Source organism: Fukomys damarensis, unplaced genomic scaffold (genome assembly GCF_012274545.1).
Source record: "Fukomys damarensis isolate Sample0158 unplaced genomic scaffold, DMR_v1.0_HiC HiC_scaffold_27, whole genome shotgun sequence".
Lineage (NCBI taxonomy): Eukaryota > Metazoa > Chordata > Mammalia > Rodentia > Bathyergidae > Fukomys > Fukomys damarensis.
In genome coordinates this window covers 14,521,324-14,533,311 of record NW_022900939.1, presented here as the reverse complement: position 1 = coordinate 14,533,311, position 11,988 = coordinate 14,521,324, and the positions used below count along the sequence as shown (strand labels likewise).

Genomic DNA, 11,988 nt, shown 5'->3' with positions numbered 1-11,988 from the left:
GTAACTCACACTGAGTGCTTATGATGTGCTTGACACAGTGCTAAATATATTATCTCAGCTAAATATGCTCTCATTTAAACCCCATAATGAGACTGTTACGTAGGTCTGATAGGACCCCATTTTACAGATAAGATGATTGAGGTTAAAGAACTTAAATATGTTTAGAGTCTCCAGGTGTGCTGGGTGCGGAAACGCACGTACATTAACCCCCATGACGCACAGCTCCCACGGACTCTCACGGCATCTTCCCAACATACCAAGTTTTTCTTCCCTGCGTGATGTAGTGATTCCATTCAGGGTAATTCTCCCCATGTCTTAAATGTGCCTTAGAGGGGATATGGGTTTCAGAGTGAAGCCTAAGTAGAAACGTCTGGATCAATCTAAGAGGTTGTTTTTTTTTCTTTATTGAACATTTGCTCTGAGTCACTAGGACTCTTTTGAAGGAGAAATAAAAAACATCTGGAGTTTTTAATCCTTCGTAACAGCTATAGTTAAGACACTTTGCCACATGCTGTGTACTTTCTCCGAACTGGGATTCCTTCATTTTTCTCATCCTTGAATTACCTGAGGAGTGCAGCATGACAATTGTAGGGTTGTGGTTTAATTGTGGTTTAGCAACTTCGTACAGTCTGTTTGCTTGTTTGTTCATTTGTTTGTGGTGTTGAGCATTGAACCCAGGGCCTTCACACTGAACTACATTCCCAGCCCTTTCTCAAAATTGTATTTTATTTTGAGATAGGCTTTGGCTAAGTTGCTCGGTTTGAGCCCACCCTGGGTTTAAACATGTGATCCTCCTGCTTCTGCCTCCCAGAGTGCTGGGATTATAGGCATCTACCATGCTAGGTTTGTACATTTTTGCTGAGCAGAGAAGGAAAAAGGAATGGAAGAGAATTGAGGAAGAAGAGATAAACAGGACAGAAGTTAGACCCATGAAAAGCAAAATATTGATCAAAATGTATTCTTGGGGACTAGAAATCTTAGGGTGCCTTCACTTGTCACTTTGTTGTAGGATGAGCATACAGTGACCGTTTATGCGGACAGTTCTGGTCTATACTTATACTTTTTAATCATAAGCCCTGTGACCCTGAAAGTTGCTTCACTCTTAGCACCCCATGGCAGGTTTTAAGGAATACAGTTAGGTACTAGATATAGTCATAGGTACTGAGGACTCTGGGAAAAATGCCTTCTGCCCTCAAGTTCACTGCAAGCAGTGAAGCAGGGAGACACACAGCAAACAGCTTTCTGACTTAAGAAGAGGCTCTTAGTATTACTCCTTGCCTGTGACTGCATCATGAACAGTTTCAAAAGTTCTACATTACAAACACTGAAGAAAGCTGTGAAAATGATACGTTCTGAAAAGCTGTATCCCAGGATTCAAAAAGTGGCTCTCATGATGATGAAGACAGATACTGTTATCAGAACTGCCAATGAAGAGTTGGAATAAAATTATTCCGTGAAATCTGAGAGACAGGAATAATCAATATTTAGGAACTGGAGGCCGAGGGTGTGGCTCAGTGGTAGAGAATGTGCTTAGCGTGGGAAGTCCCTGGGCTTAATCCTTCACATAAAAAAGAATCAATGTTACCAAATTAATATTTTTGTGTAACTTTAATGTAAACCGTAGTTAACTAAATAAATATATTATATATTATAAGTAGATGTTAAAAAATTTCAGCTGCATCCCATTGAAGTTGTCCATAAAAGGGTTTTTTTTGGGGGGGCATTCTATTATGAGAAAATGAGGAAATCGCTTATCTAGGGTCACCTGAGGTCTAGCACTTACCATAGTTCGATCCATAGGGGACCAAGTTCCACAGTTGAGGAAGCAGCAAGAGAGGAAGTTGGAGAGGAAGGCAGGTTAAATCAGAAAGGCTCTTGTATACTATGCCAAGTCCATACTAGATGACTGAAATCTACTCATAGGTGTTCAGAAGGTGATTATATCTTAATTAAATTTGCCTTTTAGAAGAATCATTCTGCTGATAGTCTGAGGATGTAATGAAAAAAACCCTCAAACTCAGTGTCTCTTCCCATAGTCTCTAAATACAATGACATCTGATACCAGATGTATGGGGGTTCCCCCCATCACACACACACACACACACACACACACCAGGCAAGCAATTAATTCAGCAGTGGACAATTGAACTTGGACACTATCTGGAGACAGTATCAGATACCACAGGTCGAGGGCTCAGTCCCCCAATCTGCCCCCTACCCCTACTTCAGGTTGTTTTTTACCTGTGCTTTGGACCAACCTGCTAACTATCTGAGTTCTCACAGTCTTCTCCTTGGGTTTGAGTAATTTGCTAAGCATCTACAGAACTCATGAAACACATTCATGGTTTTATTATAAAGGATAGTGAGACATATGACGAAGAGATGCATAGGGCAAGGCTGTGGGAAGTGTAGCTCCTGCGTCCTCTCTGGGACACCATCCTCTGGGACTCCCCATATATTTAGCTATGTAGAGGCAATCTGCTCTCTGATCTTGGTTTTTATGCAGATTTTATTGCACAGGTATGATTAAAGCATGGCCCAAAGTTTAGAAATGTGATTTTACAAAAGGAGTATAATCAATGTTAACAGACTGAATGAGGAGATACTGGAGGTTTGCCTGTACAGATTATTCTTGGCATCTCTGTGCAGCATTCCTTCTTCTCAGATACAAGTCAGAACCTCTTCTAAAACGCAGGGCTTATGATCTACTAGCAGACAAGGTAGGTCAGAGAATATTGCCAGATACATCTGAAAGGTATGGGAAGATTAGAGTATATTTTTAGTTTCTGTGACTTGCCTTGGGAAAGAGGAATTTGAGTTTCTGTAACCTGCCTTGAAGAAAAGAAGAAAAAAAAAGGCAAGTGAAAGAAGGGTAGGAGAAGGTCATAGAGATATCTTTGTTTTTTAGGTCAGCTTGAGGCCTAAAGAACCCTAACATTATAACGAAGGTCTCTTTCACTTTTCTTGTTTTAAAGTTGTTCCGAGGCTGCTTCAAGAACCAAGGACAAAAGTCCACATATTTTAACCTTATTGTTCTAGTCATTTCGAAAAGCACTATGGGAGCTATGAGGCAGGAACTGTGGATGAAAACCAAAAAACATGATCTCCTAATGTCACAGAGGGGCAGCCAGAAATGGAAGAATGTCAGCTAATGCTAGAAATGTGAATGGGCCAGGAGCACTCATGGTACTGTTTTGTGGTGTCATCCTCGGGACCTCGAAGAGTATCTCATCCATGGAAAGTACTCAGCATTTAATAAGTGAATGAATGAGTGAATGAATGAATGAATGAATTACCCACTCTGAAACTCTTGTTCTTCTGGGTTTTTTTTGTTTTGTTTTGTTTTTTTGAGACAGGGTCTCACTATGTAGTTTAGACTGAACTCACTATGTAGCCCAGGCTGGTCTTGAATTCACAGCGATCCTCCTGCCTCAGCCTCCCGAGTGCTGGGATTACAGGCGTGCTCCACCATGCCCAGCTTCTTGTTCTTCTTAATTCTCATCCCACCTTATTCAAAGAGGATAACTCAAGAATTTCAGGATGGCTCTTCCCCTTTAACTGTGTCCCTGACTCCTGTGGTTTACCTGTCTTTCCTGAACTGGAGCCTCTACTGCAATGTCACATCACCACAGTCTAAATAATCACAAAGGCAATATGTCACCTTACAACTTTTTTGAAAAGCTAACATTTTTAGGGAACTTACTAGGGAAAAGAAGTTGCCAGTTATTCTTTGAGCCACACTTCAATCTCTACTCTTAGTTATGACATTATGGTACCACTTATCAAACAAATTTCTTCATTTATGTTTAGCATTATAAATAGAGTTTGGCTGTTGGGAAAACGGTCTCACTCTACAGGGAAAAATAAAATTGGATCCCTATCTCAAACCATGTAAAAAAATAGACCTTAATGTAAAAAACTAAAGCCATAAAGATAAAAGATGTTGGAATATATATTAATGATCTTGAGCTATAGAAGATCTTCAGCAAAATGTATTCAGTCATATCAACATAAAAGATCTCTTTTCAAAAAGGGATACCGTTGGGCTGGGGATTTAGCTCAGTGGTTCAGTGGCCTGCTTTGCAAGCGCAAGAACCGAAGTTCAATCCCCGGTACCAAAAAAAAAAGAAATCTCTGAAAAAAAAGGATACCATTATAGACAATGTTATTGCAGGCAGGACAAATTGGAAAAAAAATATCCTCAATAGTACATCAGTTAGTGTTTGCTAGAGAAATAGATTTAATGCAAGATACACACGTATATAAGAATTTATAAGATTGGTTTACAAGGGCTGCCCATGGAGTCCAGTGTGGGAGAGTGCAAAAGTTCCGCCTGCTGGGGATCTGAAGGATCCAGTCAAACACTTGGAGCTCACTGTTGTGTCCGGGGTAAGCCCTTATCAGGAGGCTGAAAAGCCTGCAATGGGAGCCTAAAGGGTTTGTGCTGGAGGCTGAAGCGTGTTGGAAACCAGGTGCCAACAACATCCAGGGTGAATGTGAAGACCAGAGTTCTTCCTAAGAAACAGAAATGAGCCTTCCTGCTTTGTTTCTCCTTTATACCACTCAGTCAACGAGCTGACCTATGGTGGACCTTCTGTCCTCAGTAAATCCCCTCAGCTACACTCAAAAACTACACTGATCCAATTTAATTGGGCTTTTCTTACTTGAGTTGAGACAATCAGTTAACTATCACAAAAACCTAAAACTGACCAGGGTCGCTATGTAGAAGGAAAAAGAAAATACTACAAAAATAGTAATAAAATATCAAGGAACTCAGAAAAATAGGGAAAAGTTCTAAATAGACTATTCACATAATAAAATTATAAAGAGCTATTCACTTTTATTAATAGCCCAACCAAAAAAATGTTAAAATGAGCTATCACTTCCTATCCATTGTATTGACAAAAAATAGGAAGTTAGATATAAAGTTGTCCTGGAGTGGAAAAAATGAGAAAGTATTCTTTGGCTGGGGGTGCAGTCAGTACTAGAGTACTTGCCTAGAATGCACAAGGCCCTGCATTAGACCTCCAATACTGGGGAGAGGGAAAAAGAGAGGGAAAAGGAGAGGAACAGAGAGGAAGAGAGGGAGGGAGAGAGAAAGAGGGGGGAGAGGGAGGGAGAAAGTAAGGGAGAGGGAGGGAGAGAGAGAATTCTTTAGCACTATATTCATATAAAGTTTAACATGTATATAAAAAACAATGGACTACTTCTTAAAGATACATATAGACACAAGAACATTTATCAAACATGTTAAATAGGGTTTCTGAAGGAAAACAGTGGAACAAGAGTGGACTTTGGAAATAAAGGACAGATTTCAAAACTTAAATGAGACAACAAAGATGCTTGGCATGCACTAAGGACAGGTTATGATGTGAATAGTATGACTAACGAACCTCTCTGCACCAAAGTTCCAAAATAAATACATACAGAGAACAAGCCTCAGGGAGTTTTCCCTCATATTCCCTGATTTACAAGGGCAGTGCACTGACTGCTGAAACACAAAGTCTTTAATTGGTTCCAGTCCAGAGGTGACTGCTTTTCCACATGGAGTAATGGAAGGCAAATTTAGGGAATTTTTCTCCCCTCAAAGAGTGCTGATCTCACAGATGATTAAGTGTGTGCCTTCATTTCTTTGCAGCCCACTCAGATAAAAGCCAAGACCACCCCTAAGAAAGCATTTGCTAGGAGAGGAGTTTGAAACATCATTTTGACAAAAATAATTAGCATCACCCAGGATTTAGGGAGCTAGCTTGAGGACTAAGGAGGAAGTAAAAGATTAACTCACAATCAACTGGAGAGTTTTTTAAATAAAATAATTGTCCGGGTCTGTAGTTTCTACATTGGTAAATTGGAGGCATCCACTAGCAGGGAATTTGTAGAATGTATCTAAAGAAAATTGAAAAAAATACCAAAGGAATCTTTAGAGTTCTTGTGGTGAATAAAATTATAGTTATGAAAATGAGATGTTTGTTTGTTTTTTAGCAAGTAACATACTAAATGCAGATAATGGAAATATCTTGATTAGAGCTTATCAGGAGTTATCTTCGCAGATATGTGTTTTTAAGGGAGAAGTATAAGAGAACTATACTATTACTAGTCAGCAAACTATCTACTAGTAAGCACTGACTGAAATGAAAATGTTTCCAAGACTGTTAGGCCAAGGAATTGTTTTGTGTTTCCTCTTCAAACAGGCTTCTGAGAACCAGAGTAAGGCCCAGCCTTCAGGTCTTTATTTATTTGTTTAATATTTTGGCAGGGCTGGGATGTGCTAGGAGACACTATCTTTCACTGCAGTGACATAATAGGATAAGATGTTAGCAAATATTACAAGATAAGAGATTTAGGTGATTTCATTGGCTTGTTGGGTAAAATGAAATCAGTCACTGAAGTGATATTCTAATCCAGTCAAGCAAGTATACAGCAGTATCAACTTGAAAATTCCATCTCGTTCTCTTGTTAACTTCTAATAGTCTTCCTGAAATTAATCATAACATGTTATGTGTTTTACTTAAGTCTTTTATGTGGAACAGGCGAAGAGAATAGAAAGTGACTTCACAGCCAGAAGGAAAATACTGGTAGTTATTCAGGAAGCAGGTTGGTAAGGCGGGGTGTATTACTTATTCATGCTAGTGGTGACTATGCTAAGATGCAGCCAGAGAGATCTGAGTTTGAATCCCAATTCAGCTACTTATTAGCACATTTCTTCATGTCTCTGAACTTAGGTTTCCTCATTTGTAGTGTTCAAATGTTTCAAGACTTAAAACTGAACAGCTACACAATAGCAGGCTTTTGTTTATTTAGGAATGCCTCATTTATTTCTGGGAGTCCCTGCAAATATTTACAATACAGTCACAGCTTCAAACCTCCCTGTTCTTCCCTGATACGCTACTTAAGAGATGCTGTTATGGTTTAGATCTAAAATGTACCCCAAAAGTCTCATATGCTTGGAAGGTATCTCAGTTACCCGTGCTTGGAAGATATCTCAGTTACTTTTCTCATTGCCGAGATACAATTTTGGACATCAACAGATAGAAGAGGAAAAGTTTATTTTGGCTCACAGTCTGTAGAGGTTTCAGTTCAGAGTAGGCTGGCTCCAAGACAGAGTGGTATGGCAGTGGAGCATCACAGAGGAGAAACAGTTCATGGCAGGCAGAAGGAAGTAGGGCAGCAAAGCAGTGAAGTAGCGAGGAAGCTGCAAGTGACCCCAGTAGCCCTCTTTCCATCCTTTAAATTCTATCCGGGCTACCCAACCATAGGGTGAGTAGCACTCACATCCAGGGAGAGCCTTCCCATTATTCACTTCCAGAAGTATGCCAAACCAATCAGGGGACCATTTTAGTAATCACACACCTTTAATCCCAGTATCACACATTCTGCATTAGTCACCTCTGAAAAGCCCCATCTATTACTGCATGAGGCTTCGGGAGACATCTAGACATAAGCTACAGCAGAAGGTAGTTGGATCATGAGGGTGCTTTATCATCAGTGGGTTCATCTACTGAAGAATTTAGTAGCTGACGGGTTGTTAAGAGGTAGGGTTGGGTTGGAGTCACTAGGGGAGGACCTGAAAGGGTGTATTTTTATTCCAAGTGCCTCCCTTTTCTCTCTGCTTCACCACCATTGTGTAAGCAGCATTGCTCTACAGTGCACTTTCATCATGCTCATTCTGCCTTGGAACCTGCCATGGACTGAACCCATGCAACTGTGTCAGGTATTGTGCCTTGGTAACAGTAATGCAGCCAATACAGATACTTTGCAGCTGTTACTAATCCTACTGAGACTATGCCAATTCCAATGCCAAGTGTGACCATCAGCCCACAAGATAACTCTTAATTTTAGGGCAATCTTTTACGCAACAGCACGCCACTAATATAGATTTTTGTTAGAGCATGGGTTTTTTTTATACTAAAAATCTGAAATCTTGAAATGGCTTTGGAACTGGGCAGTAGGCTGAAGCTGAAAGTACCATGAGGAGAATGTTAAACGCTGAATCTTAAAGAAACTGTTAGGAGGCTCCTTATGGACTTAAGATGACTGTAGGTTAAGGGTGTAAAGGGAAACTAGGAAAATGTTATTGAAAATTGGCAGAAAGGGATCATTGTTATGCAGAGGCAGAATTTTAATAATACTGATATCTGCAGTGGAAGGCAGGAAATGTTCCTATTTAGTTGTATATTCTAGCTAAGGACATTTCTTAGTAAAGTTTTGAAGATACTGGCTCATGTCTTCTTGATGATTACAGTAAAATGTGAAAAGAATAATGTAAAGACTTAGAAAAAGGAAGGAAAGAAGGAAGGAAGGGAGGGAGGGAGGGAGGGAGGAAGGGAGGATCTGCCAGTTTTGAAAATTTCCAGCTTCTCCACGTAGCAAATGGTGTTAAAATAAAGAAACAGTTTTCAGGCAAAGATAAACTCCAGGGTGCTGCCCTGGAAATATCAAAAAATGAACTAAAAGTAAGGCTGTAAAACCTTTGTTTAGACCTCAACAATATCTACTGATGATTCAGAAAATCATTCAGAAAAACAACAGAGCTTCAAAGATACCTTAGTGTGGTACCTGGGCAGTTTCCACAGAGGGATTCTGCTGAATAAGGAACAGCTTATCTTGAGGAGATTTCTGCACATGAATTTGTTCAATAGAATGAATCCAGTTCAATTTGCAGGAAACAGGTAAGGTTCTAAAAAATTATATTGGCAAAAACACTGCCATCATGGACACACAGAAATAGTACAAAATGAAAAGTGGTCTTTGGATCCTCTAAATTCTACAGGCACAAAGCAAACTGACAAAACTCCATAGATGAAAACATGGGATGCTTTTAATGTAAAAGGAAGAAGAATTCTGCAGAATCAAGAGTCCAAAGGGTGAAGTCAAGAACTGTGGGAAGTCATTCCCAGGCAGGAGTAGGTCTGAGCCACAGTCAAGGAGATTCTAACATACACCCAATAGCATTTAAGGGTTCTATGCCCCAGTACCTCTTCAGAGCATTCTGTTTCCTACTAGTTGAGCAAGCATGTTTGTTGGAGTTCACCTTCGCTGTTCACTCCATTGTATCTTGAGAGTATCGGAAGCACAGGAATTAAGATGAAGTGGAACTACACTAGAGCAGCTGTGTTTAAAATATATCACCTAAGAGACTTTTCCACACAAGATTCTGGACTGATGGTATGATAGGTTGAGGCTTTTGTACTTTAGAAAGAGGTGAGAATATTCTGCATGCATCACTGGAGACCGAAGGACAGACGGTGGTCATGAGTCTCCAAAATGGCCCCAAAGATACCACCTCTTGGTATTCATTCCCTTGTGTAGTTTCCTCCCTTAGTGAACAGAGATGATCATTGGACTCTACGGTTTATATTGGAAATGATGATACGTTATTTCTGAGTTTAGGTCATAAAAGACATTGTAACTTCCATCTCGTCCTCTGTTGGATCTCTCGCTTTCGAAGAATTCAACTGTTAAGTTATAGAACAATCACCTATCAACAGCCGTGTGAGTGAGCCATCTTGGAAGTGCAACCTACATTTGTTAAGTTAGCCTTCAAGTGTCTGCAACGCAGCCAACATCTTTCCTGAAGTCTCTTAACAGACATTAAATTAGGCAACCTGTGAAGCCACTCCTAGATTTCTGGCTCATAGAAACTGTGAGATAATAGATGTTTATTATTTCAACCTGCTACATTTCGTGATAATTTCATATGCCAATTAAAATAACAAGGATACTATCTCTGGATGTTTCAAAAATTCCATTTCCTTAGCATCAGATGGTTCTATTTTCTGTGCAGAAGATCACCTTATTGAGTCTGCTACATAGTCTAACCAAGACTTTATAATAGTTATGTAATCTTTTAAATAGTTTTATCTTCTTCTGCTTCTGAGAACCTCTCTCTACAGAAGGATTGTTATGGTTTATATCCAGATTACCACAAAGAGCTTCATGCATTCATAGGCAAGCCCTTCACAAGATGACTGGATCATGGAGACAATATAGCTCATTTGTTACTGAGAGATGGACTCTGATGAGAAGAGACAGTATGACCTGAAAAAACAGTATGTCTCTCTCATGGTTCCTCCTTTCTCTCTCTGCTGTCTGGGTGCCATGATGTGAGCAGCTTTCCCCAGACCCTCCTGCCATGCTATTTCCACGTTTAAACCTGCCAAACTGTGAGACAAAATAAACCTCTCCTCCTTTAAGTCTTGGGTGTCCAATATTTTGTCTACTGACAAGGAAAGTAACTAAGACACGGATCAAAGGAAGACTGTAAAGAGTCACATACTCTACAGTATTACACTCTAACTCTGTCAGGTTAAAGAAGAAACATTAACAATAATAACAAAACACCCCCCACAAGCGCCCTCCCATACAAAAATGTCCTTTTAAGATACTAGAAAAAGATTTTTCTAAATAAATGCTGAGTTGTTTTCCTTTAAATCTGGGGCAATGGTAGTAATAACTAAGCAAGGAACATTACTCACTAGATATATATAATGCTGATGTTTGAGTTGTCATTGGTTGAATTTTTTTCTCAGAATGGTGCATCAGTCCCTGTTTCAAATAGACACAGAAATAATTTCCAGAGAAACAAACTGAAGGAAAACAGAAACTCGTATGGAATTGAAACAAAACAAATCTATTTACCCTCAACATTCAATATAATTCTTGAGATTAAAAAATATCTAACAAGAGCTGCTCACATTATCCACAGTGATATTAAAAGATATTTAAAATGTTTTTTACCTTCTTGATTTCCTCCAACTTTTGTGAAGATCATCTGGAAATCCCAGATTAGAGTTATCTAAGGAAATCAGACAATTTAAGGAAAACAGACAACTTTCCAACCCCACACATATTCTATTTAACCACATCTCGGCCTCTCTCTTGACTTAGATTAAAATGCTCCCCCTCACCCACCGAAACAGCTTTTCTGTGAATCTAGAGACCTCATATGAGTTAAAGATGAGAGCGTTGCCTACTCAAGTGGCAGCCAAACTTATGTGTTAAGTGCTTCAAGACCCCTTAAAAGGGTCTGTGCCAAGACAGTAATCAAAGCTCAGTGAACACTCAATGGTGCAGGGCCCTCTACATTTTTTAATCCACAAAACCACCTGTGAAGGGCTATTATTTCCATTTTACACAGTTTTTATTTTTTGAAGTAGAAAACAGAGTAATGAATTAACTTGTCTGTTGAAGCAAAACTGGTTATGCAGTTGTCCCACGATTTGGGGCTCTGGAGTGGGGAATCTTCTAAAACCAGTTTTAAAGAGCCACGCAAAGATCTAACCCTATTCTTGACATTTTATTACTGTTCAATATTAACGGTTCCCTTTCTTTCCCTTGGGAACCCACTCTGAGTTTAGAAGTACTCCTTGCCTAAAGGACTGGAACTGAAGCCTAGAACTCTCCACAAATACTGACTTTCCTCCCCTGGCTTCGCCTAATATCTGAGCCTACCGCAAAGCAGCTTCCAGAAAAGGCCAAGGCCCCAGAAGTTCTAAGGCCCTAGGAGACAGAAATACAAATGAGACTTTGAAAGGAGACAAAGTACATTATTGTTTTGGATCATCAGAAATTTTTGCTCAGCCTGACTCAGATTCCCTGAGCCTAGAAGAACAAACACAGCCCTTCCGGGGCCCCTCCTGAAATCCCAAGAAGTCAGATTCAGCCCAGTGCACAAGGCTTGGGTCCTGGCACCTGGCAGAACCCGGGGGGTCGTGACACACTGGCAGAGAGGGACCGAGGTCCACAGGGCCCCCAGGCTGGTGGGTCTGCAAAGTCGGGTTCACACTTCCAGGGAGGGAGAGGGGGAGGCGGGTCCCGAGCGCGCCAGAGACTAAATCCATCCTTCCCGGGATGCTGAGATCCCAGCGGAGCGGCGGAGCCCCGCGGGAAATCAGAAAAGGGCCATTGCCACTTTAAGTGACTCAGGAAGTGAAAAGGTCCGCCTGACCGCGAAGGGAAAGTGGAACCGGGGCGGCGTGGACCGGAATC

General features: G+C 40.4%; 1 long non-coding RNA gene across 1 annotated transcript; it reads right to left on the bottom strand.

The window, feature by feature from the left end:
• Nucleotides 1–2,512: 2,512 nt before the first annotated feature.
• Nucleotides 2,513–11,502, bottom strand: LOC104854178. Its single transcript, XR_778008.1, has 5 exons — nucleotides 11,452–11,502; nucleotides 10,738–10,771; nucleotides 10,476–10,545; nucleotides 5,786–5,886; nucleotides 2,513–2,748 (listed from the first exon to the last, which is right to left on the bottom strand). It is a non-coding gene; the product is annotated as an uncharacterized LOC104854178 (long non-coding RNA).
• Nucleotides 11,503–11,988: the final 486 nt, after the last annotated feature.